General features: G+C 38.4%; 1 pseudogene; it reads left to right on the forward strand.

Annotated features, from left to right (window-relative positions):
- The first annotated feature begins 960 nt into the window (after positions 1-960).
- On the forward strand, positions 961-14,690 carry LOC145106059 (putative microtubule-binding protein TANGLED; annotated as a pseudogene).
- Positions 14,691-14,973: the final 283 nt, after the last annotated feature.

Raw genomic sequence — 14,973 nt, forward strand, 5'->3', positions numbered from 1 at the left:
AAAAAACAAACTTTCGGTGACAAAAAAGTTATCTTGTGTTGGTTAAACAAAAAGCAATCTATAATGAGTTTTATAGAATTTGGCTAATATATTGAAATATTATTTTGCTCTTTCTCCAAGTTCTTAATTTTTTTTGAAGTTTCCTTTATATTTGCTTCTCTTGCTTTTTTTGTTTGTATATTGCTTTTTACTGTATTCGTAATTATACATTTAATAGCAAATTCAACCAAGATACTCTAATCATATTGCCAATAAGAATATGAAAATACACATCAATAATTGTTCTTTTTATAAATCAACATTTTTTTCATGATTGCTAAAGCAGGAATAAGGTGATAATTAATTCATATATTAATTTATTGTTGAATAAGGTAATAATCCATAAATAATTGATCGATGTACTAATCATGACGTCATATTCTTGTGATTTACTATACTCACGTTTTCTGCGAAGCGGCGAAGGTTTGGTGTCCAGGGTAGTGTTTAATTTTTAATTTTTATTTTATAATTCAACATTTACCAAAATGATATGTTTTATAAAAAAGAGAGAGATAAGGAGGGGTGTTCTTTATATTATAAGTTTTACTTTAAGTAGTAATCAGAGTTTGGTGGCAAGTCACAGTTACCATCACTTGAGATTAAAGTAAAAACTTAAACAACTACGAAGCACTAAGCATAGTAGAAGCACAAAGATCACAAACCAAGAACATTAAGAGACGACCTGTTGCCGTCGATTTGGTATCTGATACTTGTCAAAGGATCGTATGATGTTGGATTAAAAGATTCAAATTGTGTAAAAGTCTCTTTACTTTGTCTTCAACCCAAAGAATGAAGAAAATAACCCCTGAGATTTCTATTGAGCTAGCTACTATCATCCCAATTTGAATACTAATACTAGTATATATATATATACTTGGTCTGTAAACATATCTTAATCCCATGCATGCCTTCCTTTTAATCATGAGCTTGTTTCATCATGAAGAACCACCCAACCCCTCCAAGCGATGCAAGTTCCTCAAGGACGCCCTTGCAACCTGCTATACCTTTTGCAGAGAACTTTCTTCTCAAACCCTCGAACAACAACGATATGAAGAAGATGATGATGATGTCAGCAATTACCACGATGAACAAGAAGTAATGTTCCTCTACCCGTTTGAATGATATATATATATATATATATATATATATATATATATATATATATATATATATATATATATATATGTATCCTCCTCGCTTCATTTGTATATATATCATGTTTGTATGCGTATGATTTTTCCCTCAGGTTTTTGTTTCGGCGGTTCTAAGTAAATACATGGAAGCAAAGTCAAAGAGAAAGCTCGGACTTACGGTGGATAGCTTCATATGGGGTTTCTCACCGACTGAAGTACTTCCACCTAGAAACGAAATACAGCATGCATTTGAAAGTGATGCTGAAGAAAAAGATGAATTCTACTCTACTTGTAGTCATCTTTCTCGCTGTTCAAGCTCTATGACTGCACAAGCATTCATGTCTGTAAAGACCAATCTTTCTCGATGTTCCAGCATGAGTAGTATCGAGTTCCCACCCTATAGAAAGAGGCGATCTATCATGCGAGAGCTTTGTCATTGTGAGGGCTGGCCCTTTGGTCTCTGTAGGAAGGCTCTTCTTGTTCCACCATTGCCCAAATCCCCATCGGAATCTTGGATGTGGCATAAAAGCACAAGACTTATCAAGATACTTTAGCTCTTAAGATGCACGCTTTACCATCTCTATTACCACTTATCAGTTTTTCCGTTTTCTAATCATGTTATGTTGATGAAGCTGAGAACAAAACTCAAGCGAATCAATTGATTGATGCAATTCAAAAATCATTAGGAAGTATAAAAGGGTAAGATAATAAGATTGAGTTCATGATGTATTTCTGGAGTACAAAAATATATCTATGTCTACATTTTTCTGCTCGATATAAGAACCAAAAGGATGTCCCTAGAACAGTCTCATGTAGGGCTGTAAACGAACTGAACGTTCGGCGAACCGTTCGTGAATTGTTTGGCGGGAAGTTCGTTTATGTTCGTTTATTTAATAAATGAACGAACATGTACAAAAATTATCGTTCGTTTAGTTAAATGAACGAACATGAACAATGGTCTCGTTCGTTCATTTATGTTCGTGAACGTTCGTTTATGATGTTTGTTTACGTTCGTTTATGTTCGTTCGTTTAAGTTTATTTATATTCATTTATATTTAAATTTTTTTTTATTATATTGCTATATTATATGTTCGTATATGTTCATATATGTTCCATTGTGTTTTTTTTTTTTATCTTTGTTCGGCTATTTTTGTTTAGCATGTTCACGAACATAAACGAACGAACATGAACAAAGTAATTTGTTAAACGAACGAACATGAACAAGAAAATCTCGTTCGTTTATCCGTTCGTGTTCGTTTGTTGTTCGGCTAACTTAAACGAACGAACATGAACAAGACCTTGTTCGTGTTCGTTTGGTTCGTTTACAACCCTAGAGATACAAGGATATATGTGTTCAACCACTTAGGCATTACTCACCGGCTCGAATACCTTGATATATAGTCGATATTTTTTTCCTAGAGAAATATATATGGATCTACATATGTTATATCAATTAGCTACCATGATAGTTAATTGATATAGGATATACAATTTCATAGATTTCTCTGAGCCTTTAAGAAAAAAAAAAAGAAATAGACTCCAACAAGTGATTAAGACGTGTCTAGCCAACAAGGGACTCCGACATGTTTGATAGAGAGGGTAATTTATTCACCTGGTCTAGCTTGTCCTACGGTGACAACCGTCAATTTTTGGTCAAGTCAAAGTCAACCAAAGTCAACAAGTCAAACCGATCAACTCATCTAACCCTTGCATATTAGGGTTCCCATTATGATTCTTATTGTACTACTCGCAATCTTAATACAAAGTATCACTTAGAGTTTTCACGTGTTCGGAAATTCTAAACCCTAATCAGGGCAAGTGATGAAACTATTCGATAAAACATTATTCCTTAACCCTCGGGGGCATATAACAATCATAACGAGACTTAACGGGATGTACAAACCTTGCGTTACGAAGCCAAACACTCAAAAAGGTCGCAAACGAGATCTCTCCCAAATCTCTCTGTATGAGAAATCTCTCCAAGTATGTGAAATCTCTCCCAAATCTCTCTCTGTATGAGAAATCTCTCAAAGTATGTGAAATCTCTCCCAAATCTCTCTCAATATGAGAAATCTCTCCAAGAATGTGAAATCTCTCCCAAATCTCTCTCTGTATGAGAAATCTCTCCAAGAATGTGAAATCTCTCCCAAATCTCTCTCAATATGAGAAATCTCTCCAAGAATGTGAAATCTCTCTTAATATGAGAAATCTCCCCAAGAATGTGAAATCTCTCCCAAATATCTCTTTGTATGAGAAATCTCTCCAAGAATGTGAAATCTCTCCCAAATCTCTCTCAATATGAGAAATCTCTCCAAAAATGTGAAATTTCTCTCAAAATCTCTCTCAATATGAGAAATCTCTCCAAGAATGTGAAATCTCTCCTAAATCTCTCTCTGTATGAGAAATCTCTTCAAGAATGTGAAATCTCTCCCAAATCTCTCTCAAAATCTCTCTCAACTTCTTATAATCACTCGGGGCATCCCGACCTGTAATTTAGTCGAAAACCGCTCGAAAACGGAAGTTTACGCGAAAAACAGCCTTAAGGAGCCGAACCCTCTTAAGGAGCCGAACCCTCCTAGGAACCGAAACCCTAAGAAGCCTCCTGGACCGAACTTCACCTTCGCTTCTGACAAGATTCGGTTCTGACAAGATTCACCTTCGGTCCGAGATACAAAGCTGAGACCGAACCCTACGCTCGGTTCCAACACACAACCGAACCCTACCTTCGGTTCTATGCTCCTAAGACCGAACCTTCGCAACTTCGGCCCCAATTTCGGATTTTTCCATTTCCTTCCCGGTTTTTTACCCAAACTTCGTTTTAAGCTCGTTTTTCGTGATTTTAACGCGAGATTTTCACCCAAACTCGTATTTTAACATAATAAACCCTAAATATTCATATTTTAATTATATTTTGGGGAAAATCTTTGCCTAAGAATAAAATCTAGTAGGTAAGATTTAGGGCTGGAGTGTTGACTTACCCTTTGGGCAAAGACACAAGTTACCTCCCATACCCACTCCAAGACCATCCCCAGTTACTATTCCACCATACCTGGTAATTTCATTGTCCTTTTTCCCCACTCTTTCCAGCCAAGTACCTTGTCACAAGGATAGAAAAACCCTTATCTCTCCTCCCACTTTATTCACTCTTTCTCAAGGAGAACAAATACATATCTTTCACTTTCTCTCTCTAAAATTCGAGATTCAAATGCTGGTCTTGAGCTTTTCCTCCACATTTGGTAAGTATCTTCCTCCTACATTTAGATATTCTACTATCCTTCATCCAAATCATGGATTGCTTACACAAATATCGTCATAATTATTGTTAGATCTTCAAATCTTCAAGCATCTCCCAAGTGTTCTTGAGTTGAACACTTCTTTCCTTCCTCATCCATCTACTGAAATCACTCAAGGTGAGTTCATACCCCTATCTTTTCAGGTTTTTCTTAAGTTTTAAGGGGGGAATACAAGTTAAAACACCAACAACTTAACTAAACTCAAACAACAGCTTTCATCTAGAAAAGTTGAGTCCTATTCATGGACTGTTTTGACCAACTTAGACTTAATATCTTTCACAACTGTTTAATATGCAAATAGTTCAGGTTCATACCTTTAAAATGACTACTTGCACATCTCCATACAATTTTTCTACGATTTATGGTGATTTTTACAAAACTGCCTATCATTTCGGAAACGAATTTGGACCAGTCAGTGAATATTAACCTTTTCACACAAGTTAGAGACTTCTAAAAATCATAATAAAGATTATGAACAAACTAGACACATTTTCTAAACCCTCAGAAATTACGGAATCAGTTTTCGACTCCGTATGCTTTTTCTATAATTATTCCAAGAACAGGAACAGAAAAGATAAAACTAGAAAATTGTCAGTAACTCATTTACACCTTGTAACTTGCTGAGAATGGTGTGTATTATCATATATAAATACATGTTGGTTATATTACATGTCTTTTACCTCATTATAAAGGTTTACATCATATACAAAGAGGATTTCTACTATTACAAAACGTCTTGATAAGCTATAATAGGTATAGTTTATGTTTCCATTAACACAACAAATATATTTGGGAAGGTTTTATTCCCACAGAAAAGGGTTTTACACTCACACATACCACACATAAACTTGTTAACGTAAATTGTGAGACATTCCTCTTAGTACTCTTAGAGTACGGGTTAAAATTCCTGGTAGTTATAACCAGAGTCTCTTGTAGGGAGAACGTGATAGTTGTGTATAGATCTATATTGGGTTTGAGAAACCACACCTGAGCTGCATGCAACAGCTAGACCGGCAGGTCTGAGGTGACAAGTGTCATTATCTTTTCCGACGCCTGAGAAACGTCGTGGCAGGTTCATTAGTCATAGTATGGTTATAGCGACTCACATAGGGAGTTAACAACACATAAAGTTTACGGGAATTTTTCTCAAATCAAAAAGGGTTTTATGTCGATTTAAAATCACTTTTTATATCAATAAGTATGGATAGTACTGTACACTTTCGGTCTTGGAATTAAAGACAACACATCACTTTTGTAAGGAAAATATTGGATTTTTCTTGGTACCACACAATTCATAACAAAGATCGGTTTCCAAACTCTTCATCTAAAAAGCTTATGAACTCACCAACTTAATTGTTGACACTTTTTGAAAACTACTTGTATTCTCAGGGAATCAACGAAATCAGGTAATTGCAAGCTTTTGAGGATGGAACGCTACGGCGTTGAACAACTATTTTTATATCATGTTGTAATCAATCATTGAAATATGTAACACTTGAAACCATGTAATTCTTTTCCTTTATATTTATGATTGGTTGTATTGCTTTGATCACTGTTATACATGTTGTTATGATACTATACATGAAGTCTGCCACCCCCGGAGGTTTCCGCCATCATTGGTCTGGGGGTGTGACAGATTGGTATCAGAGCATTGTTTATAGTGAACTAAGTATATCGAACCACATAAGATATACAAATTATAAATGCATTGGGACTAAAGTCTCTGATGTAAAAGGTTTCAAATAACTATACTTTTTAGAAATAAATAGTTTCTTGTTAAAAGTATAAGTACATACATGCATACGGGTATAGTGTCACGTCTAAGGAAAACACAAAAGCAAAACGAGGAGTTGGACACTACGAGTAGAGCTTGGGATATGTAATCAGACTTGGGATGGATATAGCCTGATCAACTATATTTATCCGAGGTGTGACTAATGTATGTCGGGGCATGGTCGTAGTGAGCAACAAGGCTAAAAACTTCCCAAACAAGAAAATCGTTAGGAACCAAACATAACATTCAAAAATAGTATAGGAGTATTTTGTAATATTATAACTTATGTGAAAAATAAACAGATCCTTAATAATAGGTCTATAGTCACTAAGTGGATACTCTAAAGTTATATATAACTTAGAGATCATAGACTTAGAATCTGTGGTCATTGCCTTACTTCCTTTTCCTTGTTTGGATGTGGACTTAGGGTGGGATCACTTATTCGAAGGTCTATCATATCTTTGTTATATGTAAATAGTATTCACTATGTCATTATAGAAGTAACTAATGAGGATCAAACCCCTATAAGTATTTCTAGGAATACGACTAATATATGCTTCCTACCCCTCCTATTCTCGCACGTATAACATGGAAAGATTCTACTTACCAGGCGACTCCTACTTTCCCAACCAGGGAAATGGTGGACGGTTAGGAGAAGAAACCGAAGAAGACCCCGATGAAGAACCCGAGGAAAACGAGGAAAAAGAATCTGAAGATGAGGAAATCGAAATAATGACGAGTGAAGATGAAGACGAGGCAGAATCAGAAGAGGAACCGAAGGTGATCAACCCTCCGTACATAGCCAAGGTTCCCACAAACCGCTTCGACTACATCGGACCTGTGCCCCGTTGGCCAACCGTGATCGAGGGTTGAAATCGACAGCAACGGCAGCGATCACCATTTGGAGACCAACGAAGTTGCTATGACCTCAACCACGGGGGACCGACTGACAGAGCCCTCCCGGCGAAGACCCGACAGATCGCGAACATCGGGGATTAAAACAGGGGGACTGAAAATCGAGTACGGAAATTGCGCGCTACTACAGACACCACCATCTCACGTACCCGAGACTTGGAAAGAGACTGCTATCCCAGAGACCAACTTCTTAAGAACTTTATCGCCGCTCGGGCGGAGGCAAAAGAGAAACAGGGTAGACGCACGACACTCGAAGAGAGAATGGTTGTAGCCAAGCGTCGATTGGCAGAGCTGCAAGGTGCATCGACTTTGTCTCAGGCATCGCAAGGGACGGATCGTCGTGAGCAGAGTTCATACTACTCACAAGACCTTGTAGATTAGGTTCATGAGTATGCGTTGGTGCTACTCTATTCAATGTGTAAGCTCAACCCTGCGATTTAAGTGGTTATTCTAATCACGGGATTTATTACTGTCAAAACTTTTCCTTATAATGAGTTAGGGTAGACCTGCATCGAGGTCAAAAAAATTTCTCTGAAACTAAGATTACTAGAATCATATCAACAAAATGGGCTTACGGCAGGCCCATTAGACTCAAAGGTCTATTAAGTCTTAATCATACCACTAAGCATACATCAAATGGTCGTAAGAAGGACCTAGCTTGGATCAAATTACAAGGTTTCACTTGGATACAGAACTACTAAAATACATGGGTTTATTACAGACTTTCATTAGGAATTGCTTTCAGAACACCATAAAAATCGAAATACAATACACTTAGAACTATGATAAACTTAGTTGGATAACCCACGACGCATAGCCCTTTCTATCACCTCATTATCGTCTCACCTTTAAAACATTTTGGTTGAAAGGTGCCTTCTTCGTAGACCTATAGGGTGCGATCATACCAGCACTAATACACCAGATTCCATCAGAACTCCTCAGCTAAGAGTGCTTGGGCAAAGATAGTAACTAGGATGGGTAAATTTAACATTCGTATAAAACCTACTTCTACCCATTTCCGTAACTCCATCTCAGGAGTGTTTAGCATGAACACTGAGAATAGTACAACAATGTGCGAAATTTGCGTATGTGAATATAAATTGTAAGAATGCACTTGAGGTAATCATCCCCACTCACGAAGTCGTTTTTCATCATGAAACAGAATTATGTCTTCACCAAGAGGTAACCAACCAACTAGCAAGGCACCAACCCTGCAGATAGACTCTGCTACTTTTCAAGCTGCAGTCACGACAGCCGTGGCAGCCGTCATGGCACAACTTAATGCTAACCACGCCAGCGGGCGCGAAGATGGCGCCTGAAATACTAACCGCGATAACAATCAAGAACACCAGCGGGCGACTACCAACGAAAATGCCTCAGTCCACAAACCTAAGAGCAAGAAATAGAAGTTTTGGGACAAAAAGTAGTGTAACCCATCTCAAAAACTCGCTAAAGGACAGCGATCCGTGGCTGCTCCTATAATTACGACAGAAGTCGCAACTCATGCCTCGACATCAGCCACAACATCTGCCACTCAAGCACCGGACATACAATATATGGGGACACTTCCAAAGTGTAACAAGTGTAACTACCATCACACAGGAGCTTGCCGGATTCTACACTGTATCAACTGCAACAGGAAAGGACATATCGTCCGCTTCTATAGGACCCTGACCCAGCACATCGCTTCAACCACCAATACTGGTGTAAGTCTAGTATGCTTCCTATGTGGTGAAACAGGACACTTCAAGAGAGACTGTCCAACCGAGAAGAATGACGGAGGAACGGGAGGAGTGTGACAACCGAACCAGCGAAAGCAACAAGGAACCTTATTAGGACTTTTGGAACGTTTTAAAACAAGAATATTTAAGTACCATATGTCTGTAATGTACGTGGAATGTTGCTAAAATTATCGTCTTTAAAAGTAGTTGAAATACTCTCTCGTGCAATTAAATCAAAACACTTATGCGCATCGAGCGAACATCTAGAGGCCTGTTAGGGATCATAATATGAAGTATCATCGCTAACTACCATAACACGTATACTACCAGTACTAGTTGCTGCGATGTGAATCATCTGCAGTAATAATAACATCGACCAACACAGAACGTACTAACAAGAGGCAAAGGATGCTCTATCTCCCTAACAAACATTTCATTCGAATACAACTTAACACATGTTTTACCAGGAAGTTTCGATAACGTCATTCGATTTGGATTGGTTTAGTCCTCACCTTCCCAATTAAATGTGCTACGGAAAGACCCCTCACCTAAACTCTTGAATATCGAAACCCTCGTCTCTCATAAGCACAAATCTGACACGGACCTCCGGGTCATCTCTCGTTACGGAACCTCGAAGTACTCAAAGAGAGGAGTACCACGCCATCCGACTGTTTTACCAAACTCAATTACATACGACCTATACGCACGAGTTAATGATAGATGGACCAGGAATGAGTCCTACCATGAACTTCGAGATAAGGCTACCCAGAAGAGCGAGTGGATGTTCTACCATTCGATTTAGTCTAGTCGCATAAACCAAACCCATACGTTCCCCACCGACCTAAACAGCAGACAAGATGGTGAAAATCCGTTGGAACGACAAACAAGAATCAAAAATCACATAGGGAGAGAAGCAAGAAACCGCCCTCCAAACACAAAAGCAGGCCCTACGCAATGATCAGGAATCATTACCAATACCTCAAGACGGCTAAAAGTGTACGAAGTTGGCTAGACCACACGTGACCCAGAACTAGGAACAGTAGTGTTCACCCCAGAAGATTGGAAGCACCATCCCTACGACGCAAAGATGCACAAGTTTTCATCGGTCATAAGAGCATTCAGTACATTCTCGACCGAAAAGAACTTTGCCTGATTCAAGGACGATGGGTAGAACTACTAAGCGACTAGGAGTACTAGATTCGCCATTATCTGAGCAAGACCAATAAGGTGGCAAATACCTTGTACAGAAAGGAATACTCAAGCTGCCAAGTAAGGTCATTAGCAATGACAATCCATCCATTAATGTCTACGCAAATCAGGAGAACTCGAACTAGAGACCTTGAAACCAGAGTATGCGATGGGTGAAAACTCAAGAGGAATGAATAAGAACCTAGAAGTCAAGAGCGACGGGGCTCGGTGCCAAGGTCAAAGTAGAATAACAGAAGCCTTCGTGTTCCTACAACAACCAATGACACCCGAAAGGAAGTGGGAGTGGCTAACCATGGACTTCATAACCAAGTTACCCAAGACATTGGGTGGTCTCGATACCATTTGGGTAATCGTCAACAGACTGACCGAATCCGCGTACTTCCTACCAATCAAAGAAACCGACATGATGGAGAAATTAACTAGGACGTACATCAAAGAGACTATACAACTGCATGGTGTGTCAATATCCATTATCTCTGACAGAGATAAGAGATTCATTTAGCGATGCTGGCAACCCTTGCAGGGACTAGGTTAGACTTGAGTATGGTCTACCACCTATAATCCGACGGACAGAGCAAAAGATAAATCGAACACGTACCGGTTAGTAACAAAACCGCCTCACAAACCAGCGGAACTACTTGACTTTACCACTCATTGAATTGGGAGATACACCGCTAGCGAAGGAGCAAGTCCCTAACAGCACCCTCTATGGCCCCGAAATCATAAGGGAGACAACGGAAAAGATCCTAGAAATTCGAGAAATCTCTCCAAGAATGTGAAATCTCTCCCAAATCTCTCTCAATATGAGAAATCTCTCCAAGAATGTGAAATCTCTCTCAAAATCTCTCTCAATATGAGAAATCTCTCCAAGAATGTGAAATCCCTCCCAAATCTCTCTTTGTATGAGAAATCTCTCAAAGAATGTGAAATCTCTCCCAAATCTCTCTCAAAATCTCTCTCAACTTCTTATAATCACTCGGGGCATCCCGACCTGTAATTTAGTCGAAAACCGCTCAAAAACGGAAGTTTACGCGAAAAACAGCCTTAAGGAGCCGAACCCTCTTAAGGAGCCGAAACCTCTTAAGGAGCCGAACCCTCCTAGGAACCGAAACCCTAAGAAGCCTCCTGGACCGAACTTCACCTTCGCTTCTGACAAGATTCGGTTCTGACAAGATTCACCTTCAGTCCGAGATACAAAGCTGAGACCGAACCCTACTCTCGGTTCCAACACACAACCGAACCCTACCTTTGGTTCTATGCTCCTAAGACCGAACCTTCGCAACTTCGGCCCCAATTTCGGATTTTTCCATTTCCTTCCCGGTTTTTGACCCAAACTTCGTTTTAAGCTCGTTTTTCGTGATTTTAACGCGAAATTTTCACCCAAACTCGTATTTTAACATAATAAACCCTAAATATCGATATTTTAATTATATTTTGGGGAAAATCTTTGCCTAAGAATAAAATCTAGTAGGTAAGATTTAGGGCTGGAGTGTTGACTTACCCTTTGGGCAAAGACACAAGTTACCTCCCATACCCACTCCAAGACCATCCCCAGTTACTATTCCACCATACCTGGTAATTTCATTGTCCTTTTTCCCCACTCTTTCCAGCCCAGTACCTTGTCACAAGGATAGAAAAACCCTTATCTCTCCTCCCACTTTATTCACTCTTTCTCAAGGAGAACAAATACATCTCTTTCACTTTCTCTCTCTAAAATTCGAGATTCAAATGCTGGTCTTGAGCTTTTCCTCCACATTTGGTAAGTATCTTCCTCCTATATTTAGATATTCTACTATCCTTCATCCAAATCATGGATTGCTTACACAAATATCGTCATAATTATTGTTAGATCTTCAAATCTTCAAGCATCTCCCAAGTGTTCTTGAGTTGAACACTTCTTTCCTTCCTCATCCATCTACTGAAATCACTCAAGGTGAGTTCATACCCCTATCTTTTCAGGTTTTTCTTAAGTTTTAAGGGGGGAAATACAAGTTAAAACACCAACAACTTAACTAAACTCAAACAACAGCTTTCATCTAGAAAAGTTGAGTCCTATTCATGGACTGTTTTGACCAACTTAGACTTAATATCTTTCACAACTGTTTAATATGGAAATAGTTCAGGTTCATACCTTTAAAATGACTACTTGCACATCTCCATACAATTTTTCTACGATTTATGGTGATTTTTACAAAACTGCCTATCATTTCATAAACGAATTTGGACCAGTCAGTGAATATTAACATTTTCACATAAGTTAGAGACTTCTAAAAATCATAATAAAAATTATGAACAAACTAGACACATTTTCTAAACCCTCAGAAATTACGGAATCAGTTTTCGACTCCGTATGATTTTTCTATAATTGTTCCAAGAACAGGAACAGAAAAGATAAAACTAGAAAATTGTCAGTAACTCATTTACACCTTGTAACTTGCTGAGCAAGGTGTGTATTATCATATAAAAATACATGTTGGTTATATTACATGTCTTTTACCTCATTATAAAGGTTTACATCATATACAAAGAGGATTTCTACTATTACAAAACGTCTTGATAAGCTATAATAGGTATAGTTGATGTTTCCATTAACACAACAAATATATTTGGGAAAGTTTTATTCCCACAAAAAAGGGTTTTACACTCACACACACCACACGTAAACTTGTTAACGTAAATTGTGAGACATTCCTCTTAGTAATCCTAGAGTACGGGTTAAAATTCCTGGTAGTTATAACCAGAGTCTCTTGTAGGGAGAACGTGATAGTTGTGTATAGATCTATATTGGGTTTGACAAAGCACACCTGAGCTGCATGAAACAGCTAGACCGGCAGGTCTGAGGTGACAAGTGTCATTATCTTTTTCGACACCTGAGAAACGTCGTGGCAGGTTCATTAGTCATAGTATGGTTATAGCGACTCACATATGGAATTAACAACACATAAAGTTTACGGGAATTTTTCTCAAATCAAAAAGGGTTTTATGTCGATTTAAAATCACTTTTTATATCAATAAGTATGGATAGTACTGTACACTTTCGGTCTTGGAATTAAAGACAACACATCACTTTTGTAAGGAAAATATTGGATTTTTCTTGGTACCACACAATTCATAACAAAGATCGGTTTCCAAACTCTTCATCTAAAAAGCTTATGAACTCACCAACTTAATTGTTGACACTTTTTGAAAACTACTTGTATTCTCAAGGAATCAACGAAACCAGGTAATCGCAAGCTTTTGTGGATGGAACGCTACGGCGTTGAACAACTATTTTTATATCATGTTGTAATCAATCATTGAAATATGTAACACTTGAAACCATGTAATTCTTTTCCTTTATATTTATGATTGGTTGTATTGCTTTGATCACTGTTATACACGTTGTTATGATACTATACATGAAGTCCGCCACCCTCGGACGTTTCCGCCATCTTTGATTTGGGGGTGTGACACCTACTATGTAAAAGTAAGAGATAATGTCACTGTAGCACAATGAACTTTTGTGATTTGTTCGACTTGACCAATTATGTTTTTTTCTTGCGCATTAGGTCATCTAACTTTTACTATACATGTCAATTAGGTCATTATCGTTAGTTTTTAACCATTCCTCCGTTAACTAGTTTTCTAAATTACACGAATGGCCCCTATGGTTTAAATTTCTTTCGTAATTGGTTGTTATTAGCCATGTTTTAAATCACACGACTAAAACTACCACAATTCTGAAACTCTAGGGACCAAAGTGCAGCATTGTCATCGTCTTCCCTAAATTCTTTCGTATCCCAACTTACCTGACGCTCCTTCAAAATCGATCAAATATGTTGAATCTGATAAATTCATTGTTATTCATAATTTGTTGGTATTAAGTTATTTTTTATACTTAAAAGCCTAATAAAATGTCAGTCAATTTGCTAGAGACATCGTGACGGTTGTTGAAACGAAAGCCAAAAAGATTACCACCGGGGCCGACGGCGATCCGAAAACCCCGGTGATTGATTCTAGACGGAATTCAAGGTTAAACCCAGAAACCACTGAGCTCCGATCATAGAGAAAGAGAGAGAAACAGATAATTCGATCAAATCTACATTCTCCTTTACTTGAAAGAGCAAAATCACAGATTAATTTCAAAGTCTCCGGTTCACCACCCAAAAGAGAAATCGAGAATGAAAAGGGTCAGTTTCTGGCGAATAGGGTGTCACCGAAGAACAGACCTTGGGCTAGAAAAACTGTGATCTTCTCGAACCCCCTTTTCCATTTAACAACTGCTTCACAAAACCAACAATTTTGCAGAACAAGGTCGTCGGTGATTACAAGAACCCGTCAGACCACCCCTCACAAGTTTCTAATCAAGACGCCGCCGCCTCCTGCCGCAGTGGCTAAGTTTCAAGTAAAGATTCGCAGTCCACCACTTTTTGTATCTCCGACCAGACCCAAAACGGCCAGCGCGAAGAAGAAGGCGATGTCACTGCCTAAGAACGTCTCCACGTCAGCAAAGCTGCGGAGTTCGTTTTCACCGTCGAGGTTGGCGACTAGATTGGCTTCGCCGTTGATGCTTAGGAACCCACCGATTTGCGTATCTCCAACCAGATCCAGGGTGGCTACCATGTAAAAGATTTTTGTTTGGTTTTCACATTTTTATAATCATAAAATAACAATAATCTGCAATTTGTTCCCATAATGACAATGTTACACTTTGGTCCCTAGAGTTTCAGGATTGTGGTAGTTTTAGTCGTCTGATTTAAAACATGGCTGATAACGACCACTTACGAAAGAAATTTAAACCATAGGGGCCATTCGTGTAATTTAGAAAACTAGTTAACGGAGGAATGGTTAAAAACTAACGATAATGACCTAATTGACATGTACAGTAAAAGTTAAATGACCTAATGCAC

The sequence above is a fragment of the Lactuca virosa genome, chromosome 4, assembly GCF_052849685.1.
Source record: "Lactuca virosa cultivar CGN04683 chromosome 4, Lactuca_virosa_CGN04683_v6, whole genome shotgun sequence".
NCBI lineage: Eukaryota > Viridiplantae > Streptophyta > Magnoliopsida > Asterales > Asteraceae > Lactuca > Lactuca virosa.